This window comes from Gopherus evgoodei, chromosome 5 (assembly GCF_007399415.2).
Source record: "Gopherus evgoodei ecotype Sinaloan lineage chromosome 5, rGopEvg1_v1.p, whole genome shotgun sequence".
Taxonomy (NCBI): Eukaryota; Metazoa; Chordata; order Testudines; family Testudinidae; genus Gopherus; species Gopherus evgoodei.
Window position 1 is genome coordinate 132,831,461 of NC_044326.1, and position 26,214 is coordinate 132,857,674.

Consider the following 26,214-nt stretch of genomic DNA (forward strand, 5'->3'; position numbering starts at 1 on the left):
TTCTATCCTTCGAGGCTAAGGTGAACAAGTTTTCTCCCTCCTCCTGATGACACCATTTTAGATTCCCGAAAACTGCTATCATGTCCCCTCTCAGTCTTTTTTCCAAACTAAACAAACTCAATTCTTTCATCCTTCCTTCAAAGGTCATGTTCTCCAGACTTTTAATCATTCTTGTTGCTCTTCTCTGGACCCTCTCCAATTTCTCCACATCTTTCTTGAAATGCGGTGCCCAGAACTGGACACAATACTCCAATTGAAACCTAAACAGTGCAGAATAGAGCGGAAGAATGAATTCTCGTGTCTTGCTCACAACAGACCTGTTAATGCATCCCAGAATCATGTTTGCTTTTTTTGCAACATCATCACAAGGTTGACTCATATTTAGCTTGTGGTCCACTATAACCCCTAGATCCCTTTCTGCCGTACTCCTTCCCATTCTGTATGTGTGAAACTGATTGTTCCTTCCTAAGTGGAGCACTTTGCATTTGTCTTTATTAAACTTCATCCTGTTTACCTCAGACTATTTCTCCAATTTGTCCAGATCATTTTGAATTAGGACCCTATCCTCCAAAGCAATTGCAATCCCTCCCAGTTTGGTATCATCGGCAAACTTAATCAGCGTACTTTCTATGCCAATATCTAAATCATTGATGAAGATATTGAACAGAGCCGGTCCCAAAACAGACCCCTGCGGAACCCCACTTGTTACACCTTTCCAGCAAGATTGGGAACTATTAATAACTACTCTCTGAGTACAGTTATGCAGCCAGTTATGCACCCACCTTATAGTAGCCTCATCTAAGTTGTATATGCCTAGTTTATCGATAAGAATATCATACGAGACCATATCAAATGCCTTACTAAAGTCTAGGTATACCACATCCACCGCTTCTCTCTTATCCACAAGACTCGTTATCCTATCAAAGAAAGCTATCAAATTGGTTTGACATGATTTGTTCTTCACAAATCCATGCTGGCTATTCCCTATCACCTTACCACCTTCCAAGTGTTTGCAGATGATTTCCTTAATTACTTGCTCCATTATCTTCCCTAGCACAGAAGTTAAACTAACTGGTCTGTAGTTTCCTGGGTTGTTTTTATTTCCCTTTTTATAGATGGACACTATATTTGCCCTTTTCCAGTCTTCTGGAATCTCTCCTGTCTCCCATGATTTTTCCAAAGATAATATCTAGAGGCTCAGATACCTCCTCTGTTAGCTTCTTGAGTATTCTAGGATGCATTTCATCAGGTCCTGGTGACTTGCAGGCATCTAACTTTTCTAAGAGATTTTTAACTTGTTCTTTTTTTATTTTATCTTCTAAACCTGCCCCTTCCCATTAGCATTCACTATGTTAGGCATTCCTTCAGACTTCTCGGTGAAGACCAAAACAATGAAGTCATTAAGTATCTCTGCCATTTCCAAGTTTCCTGTTACTGTTTCTTTCTCCTCACTGAGCAGTGGGCCTACCCTGTCCTTGGTCTTCCTCTTGCTTCTAATGTATTGATAAAAAGTCTTCTTGTTTCCCTTTATTCTCATAGCTAGTTTGAGCTCATTTTGTGCCTTTGCTTTTCTAATCTTGCCCCTGCATTCCTGTGTTGTTTGCCTATATTCATCCTTTGTAATCTGACCTAGTTTCCATTTTTTATATGACTCCTTTTATTTTTTAGATCATGCAAGATCTCGTGGTTAAGCCAAGGTGGTCTTTTGCCACATTTTCTATCTTTCCTACCCAGCTTGCTTTTGGGCCCTTAATAGTGTCCCTTTGAAAAACTGCCAAGTTTTTCCCCCCAGTCTTGATTCCCATGGGACCTTACCTATCAGCTCTCTGAGCTTACCAAAATCTGCCTTCCTGAAATCCATTGTGTCTATTTTACTGTACTCCCTTCTACCCTTCCTTAGAATTGTGAACTCTATGATTCATGATCACTTTCACCCAAGCTGCCTTCCACTTTCAAATTCTCAACGAGTTCCTCCCTAGTTGTTAAAATTAAATCTAGAACAGCTTCCCCCCAGTAGATTTTTCAACCTTCTGAAATAAAAAGTTGTCTGCAATGCAGCCCAAGAACTTATTGGATAGTCTGTGCCCCGCTGTGTTATTTTCTTGAACATATATCTGTATTCACATATTCCATTATATTTAATTGGCACTCTCTGTGCTAGGGTAAATTTCATGCTTAGTTAACAAATGGAGCACGCAAACCTGCACAGAATCAAATCTTCAGTCTTCACAGAGGCAGAACTCCCATTGAAAATAAGTGGGAGTTTTACCCAAGCAAGGATTGGGCTCAGGAAGGGTAACTGAATGTTTACCAGAATATGAGAGAGGAACAGTTATGGAATCCCCTTCTTCCCGGGGGTAGAAACCATAACGTGGCACCATGAAATCTAACTCACATTATGTGATAGTCATTCCTAGATGCTTATCCTTTCAAAGGTAGAAGTTCCAAGAAAGGACATCATTCGGCAAATAATGATACATACACACTACGTAGGTGGAGGTAATATTTATGAGATAAATTTATCATGCTCTAAATCACCACTTCACCTGTCCTCTGCCCACTAATCCCACTGGGGTTTATTCTGACATTCTAAACCTCTAACCAGAGTCAAGCAACTGTCATTTAAAAAAACATATCAGTTTTTTAGCAAAATGATTCTTCCTTTTCCCTACAAAATGTCAATTTCCTCTCCAAATTTACACCAGCCCAAGGCTGAGGATAGGCAAGGTTTGATCCTTTTGCCACTGACAGCTTTTCTAGCTGTAAAAATATCACATCTCCAAAGTCCATTTTCCTTCATCCCTGCAGGGCTAGAAATTGGGGGTTTTATCCTTTTAGGAAAGGGTGATTTTCCAATGAGCTCTAGCACTCACTTCTAACCCTGCACGGTCACTATATGTTCGACTCCAAATGTGACACTTTTTAACATTATGTTCATTACTTTTATTTTTTAAAAATCATGCACAATATATAGTCTACAAAATATACAGTGTGAATACATCAGTGAAAGGACCAGAAACTAAAATATGGTCTACAAGGCAAAATTACTGAATTTACTTTAAGTGCCCAGTAAAGGACTTTCAAACATCTTGAACTTCTCTTGTGACAGTTTTAGGTACAGAACAAATGTTTTATGTCATTTTTAGATGTTTAAATGGTTATTTTAGGTGATCTGCAAAACTGGTTCCTAGTTTTCACACTTGTCAGTATTCCAAACTCTTGCTGATAAAACCTTTATACATGGCATCACCATATATAAAAATTTCTCTTATGTTCTGTTCTCTCTTCAATGTTTAAAGGCATTCTTCCTTACACTCTGATTTATTTCAAGCTTTCTTTTCTTTGATATAGTTTCTTAAATTTTCCATTCCAATTTATGGGCCGGATCCTTGGGTAATTTTAATCTGCATAGCTCCATTGAAGTCAAAGAGTTAGGTTGCTATAAACGAGCCTCTATACATTTATTTATATATTGCTTGACAGTTCATACTCCTAAACAAAACATTAATTTCAGTTTTAGTTCTGCCCATGAATTGCATCATATGTGAAGAAGTCCTTTATGCTGCAAATAATAATTGTAATTGACAAAACAATAATTGTACTCTATTTGCCTGAGTTGAATTTAAAATTTAATGTAGTCAGTTTTTTCTTTCTGGAGAATAGTAAAACACTGCTCTGTGGAGGGACCAAAATACCTTTTCTGGCTGAGGCAACCACTTCTGCAGGCCACATTCACTAAATGTTCTAACAAAAGTTAGAAAATTTTTTGAAATGGTTGGAAGACTTAGTGTACGTCAGAGACTTGGGATAAAAGCAAATTGCTTCATGATGAACTGCAAAATGTTTACATTCTTAAATATAAAATAACCTTACTTTCTCTGAAAGAAAAAAAGCAATTTCAAATGGACCATTATTTATATAAATGTATATGTTTGTAAGTCTGCTTATGTTTGTGACTATAACAGAAGGTGATTTTTTTTTTACAGCACTTTCAAAGTTTATGGCCTATTCAAAGTTAACCAGATGAGGGTTTATAAAATGTTGAGTTAAACTGGACACTGGCCTCGCAGGGATTGTGTGCTTGAAATGCAATCTTTACTTATCTTAGTAAAGATTACTTCTGAGGAATTATATGCAGGATCAATCCTTTTGTAGGCAAAGAGAACAGCTAATTTGCAATTAACAGCAGCAGCTCATAGGCTTAGACATTACGTCCAGCTATATTGAGGGTGAGTGTTTAATCTGATGTAGGGAATGACCTGCTGTCTTGGGTATGGAAGCGCTTTATAAATTGGTTTGTGTAAAATAACACCTCCAACATTTACCCAAAGGGAACCATATGTAAAACCAATCATTTAGAGGTTCTAAAAATGCTGGTATAGTTTTTCTTCAATGTTTTTTATTTTTCAACACCTCTGACCTTCAAGATTGTGATTCAGACCAGAAGTGAATTTTGGAGACACCAAAACTCCCCAAAAGAAAAGCTGTAACTCATAATATTTCTGACCCAACTAAAAGCAGAAACTCCTGGATCTCTCTGAAGAAACTTGTTCTCAATAGATTTCTCACCTCATTTTGAAGATGTAACAGGTCTGAATAATTTGAATAAAATTGTGTAAGTGTCTGAACTTTCAGATTCTCACTGGAACGGAGCATACAAAAGCCTTCTGAGATTTGCCCATCACTTGTTCATGGGTAAATTGCATCTTCAGCTTAGATATTTAGCAGGACACTTAAAAGAAAACAAAAACAAAAACCTTCATCCAGCTACTTCATTCCCCTAGTAATGACCAAAGCTAAGTGCAAACCGTTGGGAGTTTTTAAAATCAGACCATGAGTTGGCATTTAACATATTTAAAAGACAGTGAGATACTGTTACTAAAAAGCTGACCTTTTTCTCTTTCTTTCCATTTTCTTCTGCAAAACCCACAAAATGCAATTTTCCATCCACTTTGCCAGATGACAGAATATTTCCCTCATTTTTACTCCACCTGCACACAATGGAGACCTGCTTCTACTATAGCATCTGGAAAGATCTTGGGGAAACTGAGTTGCCACAGGCCACAGTTTCCACTGGAACCAGTACTTGCAGTCAGACTAGCTCAATGCTGCATATGTCAACAGTGCTGTGTTGTTAATGCCCATTAACAGCACCCTTAATAAGCATTACCACTCTGTATAACCATTACAATAGCACCATTCATATCATGAACCCATTTTCATGCATATAAGAAGCAGTTGGAAAACTTTACTCCAGGATAGACGACGACACGCAAAGCCTCAAGGTTGAAATCTTTTCAGGAGACTTTGGAGAAAGTCTATTTAACAATATATATTTTCATGTAAACCAGTAAAAGCAGCCAAACATTTACTTCATTCTAGTATGCAATGAAAGTGGATTTTTAAAAAAAAAAATCAAAATTGATTAGTGTACTGTAGTTTCGTTCGAATGTTCAGAGATGATTTCGCATCCAAACTAATAGACCAAATCTGTCGTAGGGTGGTAGTGATCAAAATCACTAATGGATGTAAAGTCACTTATATGAAATACAGACTTTTGATAACTCAAGTCCACTTCCTAGCTGGCAAAGCACCCCATCTGACAGTAATATGCACTCTCATTGGCAGCATTAGCAGAGAAGCCATGAATTGAATGGGCACAGAGATTAGACTCCTTGCATCCTTCTAAATCAGGGTTGAGGTATATAGATAGGATTTAAGAGGAAGCTTTGGCTGTCCCTGATATTCCTGACCTGCAGATAGGATGTCAACCTAGTACCTTCCACCAACATTAAAATCACACTTTAAATGTGAATAAAAGTTCATTAATAATGCTACCTTTTATATAGTACTGATTAATAATGCTCACTTTGTCCAATCTGAAAAATAATTCATCATTGAGCTACAAGTTGACAATTGGTACATATGTGACCATTTTTTATTAGTCAATGGATTCAGAAGATTTGGTAGAATTTGAAGTTCTTGCAGTAGAGGAGGAGGAACTTTGAGAGTGAAAGGAGGGCTCAGGAAGGAAGGGAAGATACAGAAAACAGCTTCAAATTCAGATGAGAAGCTGAATTTTTCATTGCTGCCTGTTGCAATACAGCTTTCCTTGCTGACAAGTGGAAGTGCTGAGAACTCCGAGTTTTCCATTCATCCATTATTCAGTTTCTTCAGGATGCAAATTCAGTGCTCCAGTAGAGAGGTACTAGTATGCAATGGAATGTCACCAGATCTCTCAATGCTGGCACAGGACTTCTAAGTGAAGAAACAGCCTTTTAAGTTACTACATGTAACACCTTCCATCCACTGTCCCCTGGCCAATGGCACCCTCTTTTGGGCAGCAAACTCAGGCTTCAAACTATATTCCTGGGGGGATTCTGTGCCAAAAAAATTAAAACTATGTGCCAAAAAATTAAAAATTCTATGCCAAAAAACTTAAAATTCTGCAAATTTCATTTGTCAAAATAATGCAGTATAACCACACCAGTTTCAATTGTTTTGGTAAGTTATTTAAACTACAATACAGAAAAAAACTCACAATAACTATTCAGCATTTCCTAAACACATGAATGTTAAGTTACAAATACTAATGCCTTGCATTGCAGTTATAATCCTGGATTTTCATTTAAATTACATTACAGAACATCAAACTGCAAAAAAAACCAAACCCAAAAACAGAATGTCTTTTTAAATTGCTCAGACTTTCACACATGAATGTCAAAGTCATACTAATCATTGTCCTGGACCTGGCTGTGTACTTTGGGAAGTGCTTTGTTCTGATTGTCCTGACATTTATTGACTGCTTGGTAAATGTTTTATTTGCCCTCAAAGTCTTTTTTTTTTAATGGTTAAGTAAAATAAATCCTGAGCTGTAATCTAATCCCATTGTGCCACTTTGGAACAGGAAAAAAGTGAGAAAGCACATATATCTTCCTAGCTGATTCCCTTACTGTCATTTACAAGGTTTTACATCACTCTGGCAACGTAGGTAAAACTTTTACAGATTTTATGCTCCTGGGGGAATTGATTGAGAATGGGAACAGTTAACTAAAAATAGAAACATTAACAATGTTACTACACAGGCAGGCTGCTACATTTCTGCCTCGGAGACAGAGCCTTCCTCATGCATGATAAGACGACCTATCCCCCTCCATGCCTGGTGAGGGTATGGCTACACTTGCACTTCAGAGTGCTGCCACGGCAGAGCTTTGAAGTGTGAGTGTGGTCACAGCGCCAGGAGAGAGCTCTCCCAGTGCTGCACGTACTCCACATCCTCTACAGGTGTAGTTGCAGTGCTGGGAGCCGCGCTCCCAGCGCTGCGGCACTGATTACACTGAGGCTTTACAGCGCTGTATCTTGCAGCGCTCAGGGGGTGTTTTTTTCCACACCCCTGAGCGCGAAAGTTGCAGCGCTGTAAAGCGCCAGTGTAGCCATGGCCTGAGCCGCAGTAGCAAGTGAAAGGAACAGTCTCTCTCACTTGTTGGCCAGCTCTGCCCCGCTGACGGTGATCAACGTCTTCCACCATACGCACACATGCCCAGTCCCCCTGCTCCCACAGTGATTTGTGTCTGAGGCTGCTCCAGGCATGTTGGAACAGACACGCTGCCTGGGCTGCCGGGGAAGAGAGGTGTGTCCCCCCCCGCACATTTCTTTTGCAAGAGGCACAAAACTCTGTCAGACGTAAAACTAGAGACATGCTCTAGTGAAATCTTGGGGAGGTTCTCTATGAGTCTAGTGCCAGACTAAAGAATATTCACTTCACACTGACTACATGGGTTTGTTCTCTCTCACCTCCCAACCATGAAACCGTACTAAGAAAACCAGAGTTGATCCACTAAAATGAATGGGAGCAATCAAAGAAGCCAGGGAAACACACAAGTGGACTGCGTCCACAGCAAGCCCTCACAGAACAGGGCCTAACAGGCTATTTTTTATATAACACTGTAGCAGAGCTCTGCAAGCCTTTTGTAATGAAACAAAGTAAACCTGTTTTGATTGGTTACATACACCAGACACAGCCCAAATCCACAAAAAGCTTCACTGAGGCTGGATGCTTGGGATATGATGCACTCTTTTTTTTTTAAACTTAAAAGTGAGAAACTGCCTAATAGGTTTCATAGGAAGGTTGAAAGGAAAAGATCTCAATACATATATATTTATTTGATATGAAAGCATCTTTACCTGAACCCAATGGACTATTCTGACTTCTGTGATTCACTAGTGAATAACTTCCTTAAACATAAGCAAAGAGTTCTGTGGCACCTTATAGACTAAAAATGTATTGGAGCATGAGCTTTCGCGGGTGAATACCCACTTCCTTAAGCATGCCATTCCCCATCTCTAAATTGGTCCCATGCACTTTATTAATCAGCAAGATCTTCCAGGACAAGTCAAGTGGCTAAACAAGCAGCATTATAAGAATCTTCAAAAACACAATTAACATATTTTCCGTCTCCAACTCTCATTAAAATGGTTTGCCCTCATTAGCTCAGAGTTTGACAAAAGATTGTCTGCCAGCCATAGAACACATGCAAAATTTAAAGTGGAAGTGAACACTGAGGATTTTATTACGCATGACACCAAATTTGGATTTGTAATGCAAGTTTCACCCTTAAACTCTGGACAGGCTACCACCGTCTCCATAGTACAGCAAAGTTCAGATGGATAAAACTATCAGAACACCTTCTGCTGTCATTACACTGGATTACATCTGGTAACCCCACTGAAATCAATTAAGCTGTTAATTGATTTTAGTTTACTTATTCTACATTTGCATTCTAGATTTGGTGTAGGTGAAAAGAATTTGGTCCATTTTTCTTAAAGTAGCACATTCCTGTAAGAAAATTATCTATTAGCTGCTTTGTCAAACAAAATGGCTTAAAATTATGGAAAGAAGATTAAAAATTTCTGATCTCACAGGCTGTTTTATTATACAGTAGCTCCATTCACTAATGAAATAATATTTTGACATAGTCCAAAGGTGAACTCCCATTCTGTATGGACTGATGTCTCGCCAGTAAAATCAGTAAGGGATTTGTGGGAAAGATAATTAGCAAATATTCTGGGACTGAAAAATTACTGTTAAACTCTGTGGAATAAAACTTGGATTTGCAAACTAATGAAACATGCCATATCAACAGGGGTTTTCCATTTGCTACAATTAAAAATTGTATTTTTTCCCTTCACAGGCAGGAAATCACTAACAGATCAGCAGCATCACCACCACAGATTTTTGTTAAAGATAAGACACAAATGGAGCATCCAACAGGAGCCAAGGGTCTCTCTTCATAATGACTAACACATTTCATGACATTCCTTCAAATGACAGAGTAAAAAAGCCCAGCAGTTTATTGCCTTCTGTACATCCTGTGCATAAGATATTCCTTTACTTGTGGGCTAATAATATTTCTTTCCTCTATGTCAAATCTCTTTCATTCTCTCTTTTTCTCCTCTCTTGCCAGATGTATTTAATACAGTATGTAATAAGATTTCCGAATGGTTTCTAGCCTTTGGTGAGAGCATCATCACATAAGCAGGGTAAGAACAAAAGCACCAAAGAAATAAACACGGGCAACTATTTTAATAGATTGCAAAGAACTCACCAACGTATACATTCTTTTCATTTTAAACTGACCAATTGTTTAAAAAGAAAGGCATTCCCATGAACAGTAATACTTTAAGGTGGGCAAACCCACTTCTCTTAATTTCACACACTGTGGGTTTGAGCTTTCCATTAGCAAACAACTTATGTGACACAGAATGTTAGGAACCATTAAGAAAAGGACAGATAAAAGACAAAAAATATCATGCCACTATATAAATCCATAGTATGTCCACACTTTGAATATTGTGTGCAGTTCTTGTCACCGTATCTCAAAAAAAGATAGATGACAATTGGGAAAAAGTACAGAGAAGGGCAAGGAGAGATTAAAAAGAGTGGGATTATTCATCTTGGAAAAGAGACAACTAAGGGAGAGGTCTATAAAATCATGAATTTTGTGGAGAAAGTAAATAAGAAAGTGTTATTTACCTCTTCACATAACAAACAAATTAGGATCTCCAAATTAAATGAATAGGTATTAGGTTTAAAAACAAACAAAGAAGTACTTCTTCACAAAACACATAGTCAACCTATGGAACTTGCCAGAGGATGTTGTAAAGGCCAAAAGTATAACTGGGTTCAAAAAAGAACTAAATACATTCCTGGAAAATAGGTGCATCAATGGCTATTAGCCAAGATGGTCAGGCACACATGCTTTGGGTGTCCCAAACCTCTGACTGCTAGAAGCTGAGACTGGACAACAGAGAATGGATCACTCGATAATTGTCCTGTCCTGTTCAATTCCTCTGAATAATCTGGCACTGGCCATTGTTGGAAGACAGGATCCTAGGCTGGACGGAGCTTTGGTCTGACCCAGTATGGCTGTTCTTATGTTCTTAATTCATGTTATTAGAGTCGCATTCTGCTGAGCAAAGACTTAAAAAGTCCAACGAAGAAACAGAATGAAATAGGGAGTAAAGAAAACATAAATACAGAAAGACCACAGAAAATCTATAGCATATTGTAGAGACCACCACTATTGCCAGGCTAAGAATTGAAGTACTGGATCAGACCCATCTAGTCCAATATGCTGTCTCCAACACAGTGGCTGGTAGCTGCTTCAGGGAGAGATTCAAGAATTGGATACAAATTGACTTCAGTGGAACTCACCCAGTTTCCACCAGCTGAGGATCTGGTCCTATGTGTTTGGATTACATTTAGTTCATGAACTATTTTAATTTTATGAACCTCAAAAGCTGTTTGAAATGTTTACAAAACTTAAAATTCCACAAGGTTTGCCAATCCCTAAAAGAAGGGGGAGAGACAGACAATTACTACAAATGTGAAGCAGCACCTTTAAAAAGGAAGCACTGGAATGTTTAACCGACTGAGCAGTCTGGCTTATATCATCAAGTACTGCAAACTGTAGTCCAGTAGTTCCTGGAATTACACAAACTGTAAGCAAACACTTCATAATTCCAAAAGAAGATACAAGGCTGAGTAAATCTTGTAAATAAATCATTAAGTACTAGTAAGTTTTTGTATTATTTTATATCTCAAGCCAAAATGCTTCCTTCCCAGCAATGAAAATGGAGCTGACTACTGGGACTTCCCATGAAATGAGATGACATCTCTTTGCACACAAAGAGGTGTCAGAATGTTCAGCCAATTGAGCGATATGTTTGGCTGAACAGTCATAGGTACCTATTAATGAGCCAAATTCATTCCAGGTGGAATTCTAGCAGCTTCAGTATAGTTACACCAGGGATCAAATTGGCCAAGGGTATTTTAATATCAGCACTTAAAAATAACACTATGTATAAATTCCTTCAGCCATCCACATGCAGTATTTGTTGCATACAGAAATATGTGAGCTTTCTCCCCTGAATTCTTTTTGAAAACCCGATTGAGCATCAAACTTCAGTGGTTGATGATAAAGCTCTCACAAATGAGAGTCACGGTGGGCGGAGGAAAGTGAAAATAAGAAAAAAGCACGAGGAGAGCTAGGTCAGAGGAGGGAGGGCTGACATCTCAAAATGCTTGAAGTCAATCAAGTATAAGAAAAGGAAGGTACAAGTTGCTCTAATGAGTCTGTCAATAAACCACCAGTCTTCTGCCTTAGCAAGAATTATGGCAAGCAGGTGACTAGTTAGGTATATGAACCATCATGATTAGTGCAGAAAACATAGCCTTTGTGAAGAACAGGTGTAGGGAGGGCTTATGGAAATACCTCCAATGCAATGCTGTCACTGAAGCTTTATATAGAATTGTACTGTAGAGTCAGATTTAGCACAGACTGGTGTAGCTGTTGAGGTCATATTCTACCAGCTATGCTGTCTTCTCCTAAGCATGGTGGCTCCTAAATACCCTTCTTCATGTACATCATCCTCACATCACCATGGTACTGGAGAGCCAGCAACAGATGAAATGAGAGGGAAGCTAAAGCATCGGTGATGGAAATCATATTCTGAGCTCAACAAACACAGCAGAAAGTACTTCTGAAATCCCATGTTATTGCCATGATAGAGAAGGCGGCTTTTTCCTCCAGGTTGCCCATGACATTCTGATTAGTAGAACTGTTCTGGAGAGCAAGGGTGGAGGTGGGGCAGAAGACAACTCTGGTGAATCCAGGGTTTCTTCCCTTGAAAGCCAAGTTGAATTATTCTTACTGAGTTTTCTAGATATATCACAATTAACACTTCTTGCATAGGGACTAGCTCCACTGCTTCTATGATAGTAGATACCTGGTAAGGTTGGGAAATCCTCTTCTTTGGTTGCATTTTGACCAGTTTTACTTACTGAAGTTCTGGGCTACCGGAGAGTAGGACCCATGCCACTCTACAGTAGTAAAATCTTACATGGGTAGATGCTGCTGTATCTCCCCTTTGAGGGAGGCAAAGTACCAGCATCATTTAAGCAAGCTATTATTATATCAGTGTTCAAGAAACCACCTCTTATCTCTGGGGATCTCCAGAAAGGTGGAAAGATTTTTGTAGCAAAGCTGCTATGGCTTTATCAGACTCCCTTGTCTTCCTAGCATTCTGGTTTTTAGATTCAAGAATGGGACTGAGAATGCAGTGATCTCATTGGCCAATGATCACTGAAGTATTATGTTGTCCCTTAACATAACACAAGAACCAGGATCACCCAATAAAACTAATAGGCATTGGGTTTAAGAGAAACATAAGGAAGTACTTCTTCACACAATGCCTAGTCAACCTGTGGAACTTGTCACTGCATGTTGTGAAGGCCAAAAATAAAAGAGGGTTAAAAAATAATTAGACAAGTCCACAGAGGCTATAATCCATGTTACAGGGCGGGACTCACTGCTGCGGGGCCTCCTGTTGGTCATCCAGGGAATTAGTGTTTCCCGCTCCGGAGTGCCCTCTTCAGGCCAGTGTCCCGCTTGCTCCTGGGTCTGAGTCCCTCCTGGATCCCGGTGCCCCTTTCAGGCCGGGGTGCTGCCCCCTAGCAGTACCCCCACAGATCTGGGTCTCCCCTTCCCGGGGAACCCCCACCCTCTATCCCCACCTCGCCTCAGACTATGGCTACTGCCAGTCTTGATCTAGCCCCCATTCACTGGGGCAAACTGCCGTGTAAATGCCACTCATCACCAGCAAGGGGGTTTGGACCTGCTGCCTCTGCCTCCCCAGGGCTGCCCTCTGCAACCCCAGTACTTGTTCTTGCCCTTTAACAAGGCGCACAGCCTGGATGGTTTCCAGGTCGGAGCTCCCCAGCTTCTCTGGTCTTCCCCCAGCCCTGCTCCAGTCTAGGTACCCTGCTCAGCTCCCAGGTAGCCAGGCCCATCCCTCTCACCATCTAGAGAGAGAGAGACTCTGTGTGCTTCTGGCCCATTGCCCTCTTATAAGGGCCAGCTGGGCCCTGACTGGGGCATGGCCACACCTGTGGCTGGTTCCCCAATCAGCCAATGCTTACTGCTTTTCCTAGCGGCAGCCTTCTCACAGCCTCAGCCCTCTCCCAGGGCCGATTTAAGCCTTTTAAGGCAGGAGTGGGTGACCACCCTGCTACAATCCAAGATGGTCAAGGACATAACCCCATACTCTAGATGTCCCTAAACCAGAAGCTGGGACTGGATGATGGGGTTGGATCACTCAATAATTTGAAGCGTCTGGCACCAGCCATTGTCTGAAGACAGGATCCTGGACTAGATAGACCATTGGTCTGACCCAGCATGGCCATTCTTATGTTCTTAGATACCAATAACCATGAGGTGGTGCTGATGTGTTTGTGGTCCTTGGCAGGGATATACAGAATTGTGTTTGATTGTCTCCAATTTTTTTCACTGAGAGGTCCCAGAGGCTGCTGCTGAGCCCCTCTCTCTGGCCTTTTAGTGCTCCAGTGTGGGATGCCACAAGGCTCTGGAGCGCTGGAAAAGAGTGTGGTGACAATACGAGCCCAGCATATCTTGGTAAATGAGACCTACCTTCGCTCCTGTGGTGCTATCTACAAAGCAGCCTGCAAAACCATCACATGCAGTTGCCACCCAGTCTACATCCCCTGTCTCGACAAGGGGAGCGCTGCCTTGCTCGAGCAGTATGAGGCATCTGGTGACCCAGATGTCGCTGACCATCTGATCGAATCGTTGGACACTACCTGCCGAGCCACATGGGAGGAGACGACCAAGAGGATGAGCTTTACTCGCTCCAGCCGCATGTGTTGGAGTCTGTTCTGATGTCTTGGAGCAGCGCAGCAGCCACCTGCACTCTGCCAACCCTCAGTGACACCCAACCAGGTAGCTGGACACCTACGTAAAGTGGCCAGAGCACCTTTGGAGAAACAGGTGTGAAGACAAGTGAGAAACGAATGGCCTATAGTTAAATGTGTCCACCAGATCAGAAGCTGCCCAGAACCATTCACCGTAACCGAGCTGGAACAGACACTGGGGAGCATCAAGTGTGGAACAGCTGCAGGCTATGACATCATATCTCCAGAATTCCTGAAAAACCTTGGCCTCCGTGCTCGGCTTTGGCTTGTGAAATTCTTCACCAGGATCATCAGTGAAAGTAGGCAACCGAAGAGATGGCGCACGGCAAAAGTCATTGGCCTCCAAAAGCCTGGAAAGGACCCAAGTCAAGCATCAAGCTATCATCCCATATCATTATTGTCGGTGTGCTTCAAGGCACTGGAGCGCTTGGTCCTACAGCATATATTACCCAACGTGGAGAGAATTTTGAGCCCTGACCAAGCCAGCTTTCGCTGAGGCCATAGCACATGTGACCAAGTACTCACCCTGACCACAGGTGTTGAAAATGACTTCCAGAGAAACTTGAACACAGGCGCTGTTTCCATCAATCTAACAGCAGTGTACGATGCGGTACGGCACACTGGCCTGCTTGTGAGAGTATCACAGGTCCTGCTACCTTGGGTCACAGGTGTTGTTGAACTGTTCCTCTGTGATAGGCAGTTCAGAGTCCATATGGGGGAGAAAACGAGTGCTTGAAGACAATAGAGCAATGGGTTACCCCAGGGCTCTATGCTTTCTATAGCCCTGTTCAACCTTTACATCAATGACCTGCCAACAACGGAGTCATGAAAGTTCATTTATGCAGACGACATCTGTTGCAGTACCCAGGCCCGGACGTTTCACGAGTTTGATAACACCTTAAACTGGGACATGATAAAAAGTTAGCTGACTACTTAAGGCTTGGCACCTCCAGCCAAACGTCATAAAAACAGCCTCCAGTTTGTTCCATCTTCATCAAGCCAGAGCAACCCAAAAACTGAATGTTTACCTGAATGGTCAGAAGGTGAAGCATGAAGTAGAACCAGTCTATCTAGGTGTGACCTTAGACCGCACACAGAGTTATCATACCCACCTGAAAAAGACAGCAGCTAAAGTAAAGATGCATAGCAATCTTCTTAGTAAACTGGCAGGTTCGTCATGGGGTGCTTGTGTTCCAACTTTGTGGACATCAGCTCTTGTACCTTGTATTGGTGGCAGAGTACTGTGCACCAGTTTGGAGTCGATCATCACATACCAAACTGGTGGATACACAGTTACATGCCACCATGCGCATCATCTCCGGCACCTGTGTCCAACTGCACTCCCATGACTTCCAGTTCTGAGCAATATTGCTCCTCCTCATATCAGATGAGAGATTGACACTGGTAAGTTACTGGAGAAAGTACACACCAACTCAAGCCTGCCACTGCACAATGACCTTTTTAAACCACCAGCTGTGCATTTGCCGTCACGTCGCCCATTATGGTCTCATCTGCCACGCCGGGCTGTTAGGGCGGAAACACTCTGGCAAGAGGAATGGATATCAGTTATAATCCCCAACCAGTCCCTCGTCACCGACCCCCCAGTTTGCCTGCCTGGTTTTGACCTGCCCCGTTGCTAATGGTCCCTGTTGAACAGGTTCTGGACCAGGCAAGGTCTCAGTGCAGCCAACCAGTATCGTTGGGTCCTTTGTAACAGCTCTTTGTGCAACTTCAGTGCAACACAGATGATGACACACATTGTAGATGAATGCCTGCTGACTAGGTTTCAGCGGTGGCCTAGAAGAACTGCATCACGCTACTGAAGATGCCATCCCTTGGCTAGATGACTATGCACACGCTAAATAAACAGACAAGGATCTGCTTTGTCACCCCTCCTGTTCAATGTGTATGTGATGCCACTGGGAGAAATGAGAGAGTTTGGGCTTCAGTGCCATCAGTGTGTGGATGACGCTCAACTCTACATTACTTTCACTGGACCCAGACAGGCCTACCAATCTATTTTCCCAGTGTCTAGGCAAGACTGGGGTTTGTATCAGAGCTAGTGGAAAAGGCTTGGAGTGATTCTCCATGTGTGGGATACGAGGCAGAGGTGATATCTGCACCATTGACTGAGGGTACAGTGATGCATCTTTTTAATGAAGTTTACTGTCTTGAAGTCTTATCAACCTTTTACCTCCTCCTGGTCTCCTAAATAGCCACAACAATCAAGAGTGCATTTGACTCCTTGCCTTTTTCTCTTTCCTTCTAGAACAGTGGTTCTCAAACTTTTGTATTGGTGACCCCTTTCACACAGCTAGCCTCAGAGTGTGACTCCTCTTATAAATTTAAAACACTTTTTAAAATATTTAGTACTATTATAAATGCTGGAGGTGAAGCAGGATTTGGGGGTGGAGGCTGACAGCTTAGGACCCCCCACATAGTAAGCTCAGTTTGAGAACCCCAGTTTGAGAACCGCTGTTCTAGAACTGCTGATCAGGTTTATTCATGACAAGTCAAAGAAAACTAGCCTCCTCTGCTTTCCTGCCTCATCATCCTGGAAGGCCTTAGTGTTTCCTGAAGCAGGTCTCTGTATGGATATTTTTCTTGTGGTGGGTTTATAATAGTAATTCTGACTTACCAGACAGATTTTCTATTAAATTCACAGATAACAGAATATACCTGAGGGGCAGAAAGGCAAGTGAGAGAAAGAATGTGGGTAAGGGAGACCTTTATTGCTGCTACTTCTGGGAGTTTGGCACTGCAATATTATTACAAGCCAGGTTATGTCATGCATGTCATTTCATAATGAAACACGTTTGTTTTTATAAACCAGAGTTAATATTTGGATACTTCGGGAACTGTTAAGATAATGGGATAATAAAAGCAGCAATATAGTTCCATCCTTAGGGAAATGGCATATTTCAAGGTAAGGGCTTTGTCAGACAGAATATTGCATGTACTCCTGCAATATCTGAAATGCATTTGGTTATTCATCAGGTTTTTCAGCAATATGATCACTTGCCCCCATTTTCTCCTTTCCTCAACTCTGCAAAAAACCATGTGAAGTTAGTGACTGCAATAGGAATAGTTGCATACTGAGTGCGGGGAGAGGGTTTACATTTAAAGAAGTGGCTCATAATTAGGATTTAGTGGAGTGTGTCTGCTTTTCCTATTGCTTAAAGTCACACGAGGTGACAGTTAAATGACCCATCAAATTACTCTGCTGTATGGCAGAACAATTTTTAAATGTTAAAAAAATGAGTGAATCCGGCTCAACTGTTTCCTGACCTGATGTTATTAGTCTAGAATTCACCCAGATGTGGTATTTGTGAATTTAAGGGAAGTGACTGCTTTGAGCATTTGCTCAGGTCAACAGGGTGGGATGAATACAGCAGAAAGAAAAGTACAGGGGCCTCTTCAGTGTGGGGGAGCAGCTAAATAGAATGAATGAAATGCCTATTCTTACATGTTTTATCTCCAGCATGCCTGGATGTGTCAATATCATAACTAAGCTGATGAGTGGGGCTGAGCAAGCTCAGACAGCTCTTTAAACAAAACAAAGCTAGGATGGAGTGCTGGGCTTCATGTCAACCCGGTGAGGCAGGGGAAACTCAAAGGAAATATTTATAATACACATTTCTTTACCTTTACATGATATCTTCATATTTTGAAAACAATTTCACTGTTTGGTTGGAAGTCCAAAGGATCCACACAGAAATTTAATACTTAAAAGAGGGGGGAAAACTGGCATTAGGGCTCTCTCAACTTGCCAAGTTAAAGGAATGTTATTGAAGACTCCTTACATAAATGTTCCTCGACCTTTGAATGAACCAACACGTCTTAAAAACTGTATTAGCTAAAGCAAATTCCCATAGCAAATAAAACTTTAAGTCAAGTGCATCAGATTTTTCCTCCTTGAAAGAGCTTGAAGAGAAATCTCCAACATTAGGAATGGCAAGCTAACATTTCCTGATTGTTTCTAGCAGTGCTCTTAGAGGACTGTTTCTCAACCTATTTACCATTGTGGGCCACATCCAATATTATCTGTATGGCCCTGAGGATATCACATGGGCTGCAGTGCTGTGCTGACTGGGCCACAGGTTAAGAACCACTGCTTTAGAGCACATAGGAGCACAGTAAATGCCTTCTTAGTGCTGGATTAAGGGTGTAGCATGCCAATGCACCAGAGTCCTACAGCAAGTGGCCAGCACAATGCTACTAATAGAAAACTGGGCATCATCGAGTCAGGAGCACTAGTCCATGTGCAGGATGAAAGATGCAAATTAATATTGTCTTAGTCCATTTCACAGATAAGCTGAATCCTAGAAGCAATGACCCCCTTTGCACTGGCACCAATATCTTTTCTAGTCTCGCATGTGCAGGATGAAAGATGCAAATTAATATTGTCTTAGAACACATTAATTTGCTCACTTACGGTGTTGCTTTCAGAGGATCATAATTAGGAAGGAGGATAGCCTTCACCACAACCTGTTCCTGGAAGGCAACTGTAGCTTTTTCTACTAACACCCAAAAAGGGTCAAATTCTGATCCTAGGAATGTCTACACACAAAAGCCAGTTTAGCTAAGGTCACTTTGAAAAACCAAGGAATTAACATACTGGACCATTCCAATGGTGGGCCATTGTAGTCCTGTCTACAATAGTGGTCCATAAATGCATCAGAAGAAGCTCATAGAGATCCCAAGATGGATAGTAATCTGTCCATTGGAGAAATTTTCTTCTAACCCCAAGCATTTAGTGGTTGGCTTATATTGTAAAACATGAGGGTTAAGATGCCTATTTCTCATTCTAATACAACTATGGGTGTTTTAAAACAGATAGGTTTTTCTGAATGCCCCTAAGCTCTTTGCTTCAATGACATCTTGTAGCAGTGAGTTCCACCGGCTAACTGTGCTGTATAAAACAGCATTTCATTTTATCAGTTTTAGATTTGTGGCCTTTAGATTGTATTGCTAGTCTCTTTATCAGGTGAGCTGTGTAACAGTATAAAAGTTATTAGCGACAGATCCTGAGACCCTCCAATCTAGCACTTCATTAATTACTTGAAGGGAGAATGGCTGAATTCAAGTTCCCAGACCTGAACTGGGCTCTGCAGTTTTGCATCCAAAAATCACAAGTGGATCCATTTCCAGATCTAATTTGCATCTTTAACAGCATAAACCTGTTTTTTGCTTCGCTGCCTGGAGAGGCTCCCATTTTAGCAATGAGAAAACTGAAATTCAGTGTTTAAATGATTTGCCCACAGTAACATAGGGAATTAAAGGTAGACCTGAGAGCATGCAGAATGGCCACACGCACTTTTCTACAGCATTCAACACCACAGTATCAGAGTACTTTACAAGCATTAAGGAATTAACATTCAGAATTCCACTGTTCGATACAAGTATTATTCACATTTTGCTGGTCCTGTGGTGACCCTGGCAGGTTATAGTCTTTCCAACCCTTCAGCAAGGTTGGGAGCCCCCTCTCAGCTCATGCTGGCCCTTTTATCCCAAAAGCCCTATCTCCTTGGCCTCTGGACCTGTATGAACCAGTATACGCAAACCACCCAGGAGGTGGTACTTCTCTGGAGCTGTTCACAATCCCAGGGACTGCAGTAATCAACTCCCACTGTTTTTAGTTCCCAGAGGAGTTGCAGTAATCCTTCCCCATGGAGTAGAATATGGTCCCTAGTCCACAAAGATACATAAAATATTAATAAGTTTAATACAATAGGATCCCCAAAAATACCACATGTGGTTGCAATAAAGTTGAACCTCAGAGTTACGAACTGATCAGTCAACCACACACCTCATTTGGAACCAGAATTATGCAATCAGGCAGCAGCAGTGACTGAAAAAAAAAAAAGCAAATACAGTACAGTACTGTGTTAAAGGTCAACTACTAAAATAATAAAGGGAAAATAGCAATTTTCTTCTGCATAGTAGGGTTTCAAAGCTATATTAAGTCAATGTTCAGTTGTAAACTTTTCAAAGAACAACTATAATGTTTTGTTCAGAGTTACAAGCAACTTCCATTCCTGAGGTGTTCATAACTCTGAGGTTTTACTGAATCTGTCACACATGCGTATATGAGTCTTTGTTACTTCCTCTTGAAAGCTTTTTGTGCATTTGGAAGTAACCCCTCAAGGAGGCAGAAACAATACCACGTACCTCAGATGACCAAACCTACAGTGTGACTAACAAATTGCACACAGCAAATGCTTTAAGCAATGGCTGCAGCAGAGAGTTAACAAGCAATCCATAGACTGAGATGTTTTAAATAAAACATTCACCATTGTCAATAATCAGTATATTAATTAAAATGACAAGCTGTTCATGACCTGAAAAGCGTGTGTAAACTCAAAAGCTTGTCTCTCACCAACAGAAGTTGGTCCAAGAAAAGATGTTACCTCATCCATCTTATTTCTCTAATGTGTTCATGGATAGTTCATGAATAGGAAAAGAGGTTAACTTTAAATAAATGTCTCACTGCTAAAAGTTCACCCCGTTCTATTTGCTGTGCTTTATCCCAAACACTTCTTGGTATCTAGTGTCCATAGTATGGTCTTGTGGCTAAAGAGCAGGAGACCGAAATCAATAACTTTTGGAAAGTCACTTATTTTCTCTGTGCCAAAGTTCCTCCTTTACTTCCTTACATTACAAGGATGCTGTGAGGAGAAATGTATTGATGTTTGTTAGATATTACAGTGATGGACACCACATAGATAGATTGTATTTACAATATCTAAACCAAATCCCCAGGTGTTCCACTGAATGTGTTGTAAGGGTTCTTTACAATATCTAAACCAAATCCTTGGATATTCCCTTGAATATCTTCACTCCACTGTGGAAAACGGCAGCATACTTGCTTAGTTTAACAGGCCAGGCCACATATGTTACTGCTGCAAGGGAGAAATCCACTCTGGAGAAACAGAGGGGCATAATATTCCACATATGGAGGGTACTTCTGTTGCTCCTGCTGTCACAATTTTGTAATGTGCAGGCATTAGTGTGAAGGGTCACAACACAGTCACCACTCCTGCCTGAAAATAATTTCATTTGATCATCTTTGTTTCTGGATGAATGTGATCTCATTCCCTCTGCACATGAGAATTTCACAGGCAAGAGGCATCATATTCTTGGGGGAGAGGGAGGGAAAGAGGCAACAGGAATGTCAGTGCCCCTTATGGTAAGAGTAGTAATGTGTTTGTCAGCGCTTTAGACTTTGTTACATGGGAAAGTTTTTCAATATAATTTAAAGTATGAATTCAAACTAATATAGGTATAACAGTATAACTCTCCCCACTAAGCCCCAGTATGGACATACTTATTCTGGAATAAATATGACTTTTCAGTTTACCTTATATTCTTTAGGGAGGGGTTTATGCTAAACTGAAAAAAAAACACTCATATATTGGAATAAGTGTTCACACAGGGGTTTACTGAGATAAATATACCCATACAAATGGTAAAACTTTCCTGTATAGGCAAAGCCTTAGAATTAATATTCATTCTATATAGAGTCAAAGTTTAAGGCCAGAAGGGACCACCAGATCATCTACTCTATTGACCTGGTTACCATTTGTAGTTTACCTTAGGTTTCAGCTCATGCAATTCAAGTTTGTAGCATGCATGGGATCTTAACCATGTCTTGTAACCTACTTAAAACGGAAGGCATATCCAGGTTAACAAATTGTGATATAGATGGGACATTAGTTGTGTGACAGCAACCCTAACTGCCATGTAAGTATAGCAATAAAGATGAAGTTCCATATGTCATCCTTGATCCATTCACAGAACTCTCATGGACATCAATGGGAAGTTTCCCCACTATACTACTGATTTTTATGTGGTCATACATAAGACACCCTAAAATAGACACACACTTTAGGGCAGAATAGACATAACACTGTGTTGTATAGCAGAGAGGAATCCTGCAGGAAACTGTAGAACACTACATAAACTAAAAAATGGTCCAGACTTACTTGTTTTTAAGAAGTTCCCTGAATGGAACTAAAATTCTCAGTGGAAAAAACTTATAAGAGCAGGGTTAAGACCAGTGGCAGCCTAGATGGGACCCTATCTACACATGTGATGTGTCTCCATAATTTTTACCAGACAGAACTTGTAGGTGTGGCCTGAGCATAGAGGCAGTTCAACCAAGGAACACTGTGAACTGTGCACTTCTCTCTGTAGGCAGTCTGGTTATCGTTACTTCTGTGCAGGAAGACCTACAGAGCCAAGAATTGCTTCCATGGAATAGTGCATTATAGCTGAGATGCAAACCAGCATTTCCAAGTCTAATACTATTGTTTATTAGTTCAAGAACACTGTTCAGTCTGCCATCGACATGTGCAGAGGAAGAGCCACCCCAGCCCCAAAGCCACCATGGGATCATTGGCCTTGGTTGCTTGACTCAGTTGAGTTCAACTTGTACCCTCATTAACACTGACATTGCTCTAACACAGTAGCTGGAGAAAAAGCATATTCAAGTGATAGCAATGGTTAAAGTAGATGTTCAGGACAGAGTATAGAACGTGTCCTTCTCCTGACCTACATAGTACAACATGGTTTGGATGATAAAGGAATACTTCAGGACAGAGGCCAAAAGGGGGAAAGATTCCTGTAGTCAACTGCTGGCTACATTGAACATGACTAGATCCACAGTGATGGTTTCTGTGTTTAATTGGCAGTCAACTGCTGCTTCTGCGCAAAAAGCCCTCCGAGCTTAAATTAGTTGGACTTGTGTGCAATGTGTAGCAACAAAAAAAGTTACTGAGGAGAATGGGTCAGGCCAAAAGCTTGGGAGTATAGTCCCAGAATTTACCTTCTATACTGACTATCCTGTGCATGCCCCAGTTTTAGTAATTCAGCATCTTTTAGATGGCAGAAACCATCAGCAAAAGGTATCCAGTGCTGCTACCAACACCATAACCCTCTGCATTTAGCTTGCAAAGCACTAACAGAAATTATAGGAATGCAGGAAGACTGCTTCATTTTAGAGAGAGATATTTACAATAATTAGCCCTGCTCTTTGAAAGATTTGTCTAGTCTAGACTGATACATGTTTCTAAGTTGTAGCCATTAGTTCCTACAACTCCCTGTGCATATCAATCCATGCATTTTATGAGTTCATGAAATGGCGCAAAGTGGACAGCACAGTGGACTTTACACAGCCTCTCTCCACTAGGTCACTAGTTTTAATCCAATCCACAGCCCAGTGTCTCGAAGTTGTTGAAAGCTGATGAGTACTCACATGATGTCAGAAGAGTAAATAGGGGACAGGTCTCCACCTTAAACTGACCTCTTTGGCAGTTTCTGGTTTCCTAGTGCCTCTGCTGAAATACCAACCCCTTCATCCAAATTTCAGAACCTCAGCAGGAAGGTTTGGTTCAGTACAGGTTGCACTATAGCCAAAGTTTCAGAGGACTCAAATCAACCAGCTTGCCCGCTACTATGAAGGAGCCCTTGCCACCTAGGCTCTTGGATACATGTGTTGCAGTGGCCATTTCTGAAATGGGTGAACATACTCTCATGAAGTGATAGTGGAAATTCTGCTGGAAACAACTGACTGGCCTACATCTCCTATCATATCACCCAGCCTCCTAATACCAAGATGTGGGACACAACTGCAAAATGAGGGATGAACTGATGGAACATGCATTTCTCTCCCCCAAGTCAACTATTATCACATCCTTCTCTCCACCACCCCTCACACCTTTACCTGCCAGCCTCCTCAGAGACATGAACAGTAGTGAGGGCAGACGGCTGACTTGTTATCGAAAGTCTAAGCTTCATCACTGCAGCAGGAGAACACAGCAACTAGTGTATCCCTGTCCTATGTTTATTGATATATTCCTAAGTATATTGAGCTTTCAGTTTTTGCCAGATACACCCTGAAGGATCCTTTCCATCAACAGGCCAGTCTCCCTGTCTTTATTGTGAGCTGTTTTCTGGAGAAGGCCAGCTGGCTTTTCTTTTTTAGTTTTCTCATGGTGGGCTTGCTGACTCACTTTCCCTTTGGGCTCCCTACCTGTGCCTGCTGCCTTGGAGGACAGATCTATTCTCCTCACACCCAGCAGAGGCTTTCTATAAATTTCTCACTGCACTGCAATATGAAATGAGTTACTATGACGCCTTCAAAATCTGCCTCAGGCCACAAAGAACATCCACAACTCAAATAATTTTTTTTTTTTTAGGGGATATGAGGGTTACTTATACTGTAACTGAGGTTCTTCGAGTGTCCTCTGCGTATTCACTCTCATGGAATGCTCCAACTGGTGAAGCTTGAATGGTAGAACTCTCGCTAGCAGTAATGTTTGGAACACTCTCATGCCTCTCCCGTCCCTTCCCTCAGGGAATGTTGAATGTTCCAGGATGAAGGTATAAAAGGGCTGTGGTACTCTAGCTGCCTCATTTCCTTCCCGCATAACACCAAGCTCTTTGATAAGTAGGACTCCAAAGTAGTGGCATAAGGTGGGCAGGGAATGTGAATAAGCAGAGTCCATCTTGAAGAACCACAGTTATAGGTAAAAGACTCCTCGCTGTTCTTGCTAACATGGCTACTCCTCTGAAACTCATCACCAGTTATAGGTAAGCAACCTTTTCTTTCTTCTTTGAGAGTCCTTAGCCTATTCCCACTCGTGAGACAGATTAAAAGCAGTACTTTGATCCAGGATGGTGGGACCATGGAGTTCTAGCTGAAGGAGGACTGCAGAAATGCCTTGCTAAATCTTGCATCAGATCTAGATTCCAAATCTAACACATCTAGAAAAAGCCACAAAGCTGCCTTCAGTCTAGCAGAATGTGTTTTTAATTCCCTGAAAGGACAAGCCCATCAATTTATAAGCTTCATTAATCCATAATCTAGCCCATCTTGAGAGGATTTGCACAGAAATAGCTTTACTCTTACTCCTCTTTTCATAAATAAAAGGCTAAAGCTTTCCTAACATCCAGTGTATGTCATTTAGCTGCTCCAAACTGAGCATGAGATTGGGGAAAGAACATCAGTAAAAGTATAGATTGGTTTGTATGAAAATCTGAGACCACCTTTGGTAAAATCTTGGATGTACATAAAAAATTGAAAAGAGAGTAAGTGGCAGATCAGCCATTAATCACCTGTAATTCACTTATGTGCCTCACTGAAGTGCTAGTCATCAAAAAACACAGTCTTAATAGACAGGTAAAACACTGTGCAGTTTACCAAAAGTTCCCAGGGAGGTTTCACCAACTGAGAGAGCATTATGTTCAAATGGCCATGATGGCACAGAATGTCTTATTGAAGGATACAAATTAAGATATTTTAGGAACTTTTTGACTGCCTCCTGAGTAAAAAATTGTTTTATTATCCATTGGTACATGGTATGCTGATGTGACTGAGAAGTGAACCTTCACCAAAGGTAATGAAAGACCTGTTCTTTAAATAATTATATATTAGAATATTTATTGTAATGGTACTATATGTGGATCTGTATCATATATAGAAACCCACAGTCGAAAAAACACAAACATTTCCATTTATGACAATAACATTTCTGTGTGGACTCTTTCCTTGAATTTATCAGTACATTTTGCTTCTCTATCAAACAAGACTTTTCTAGCAAGCCCCGAGTCTTATTCCCCATGATGTTAGATGGAGAGACTGAAGATCAAGGTGACAGACCAGCCTTGTTGTGTCAACAAGTCTACTACTAATAGTAGAGGTTTATTAATTCTCTGGACAGGTGAATTAAGTCTGATCGATGCTGGTGCTATTAAAATTACCCTAAATGGGTCTTTTAAAAAATAAACTGTTTGAATGAAAGGAAAAATGGGGAGAAAATGTATATATTAAGCCTTGACCCCACCCACTTTATAAGAAGTGTATCTGATACTGGGTCCTGTCTTTCCCTGCTCTCAAGCAAAATTTTTGACATTTCCTGTTGCTGCTGGATGGAACGAGATCT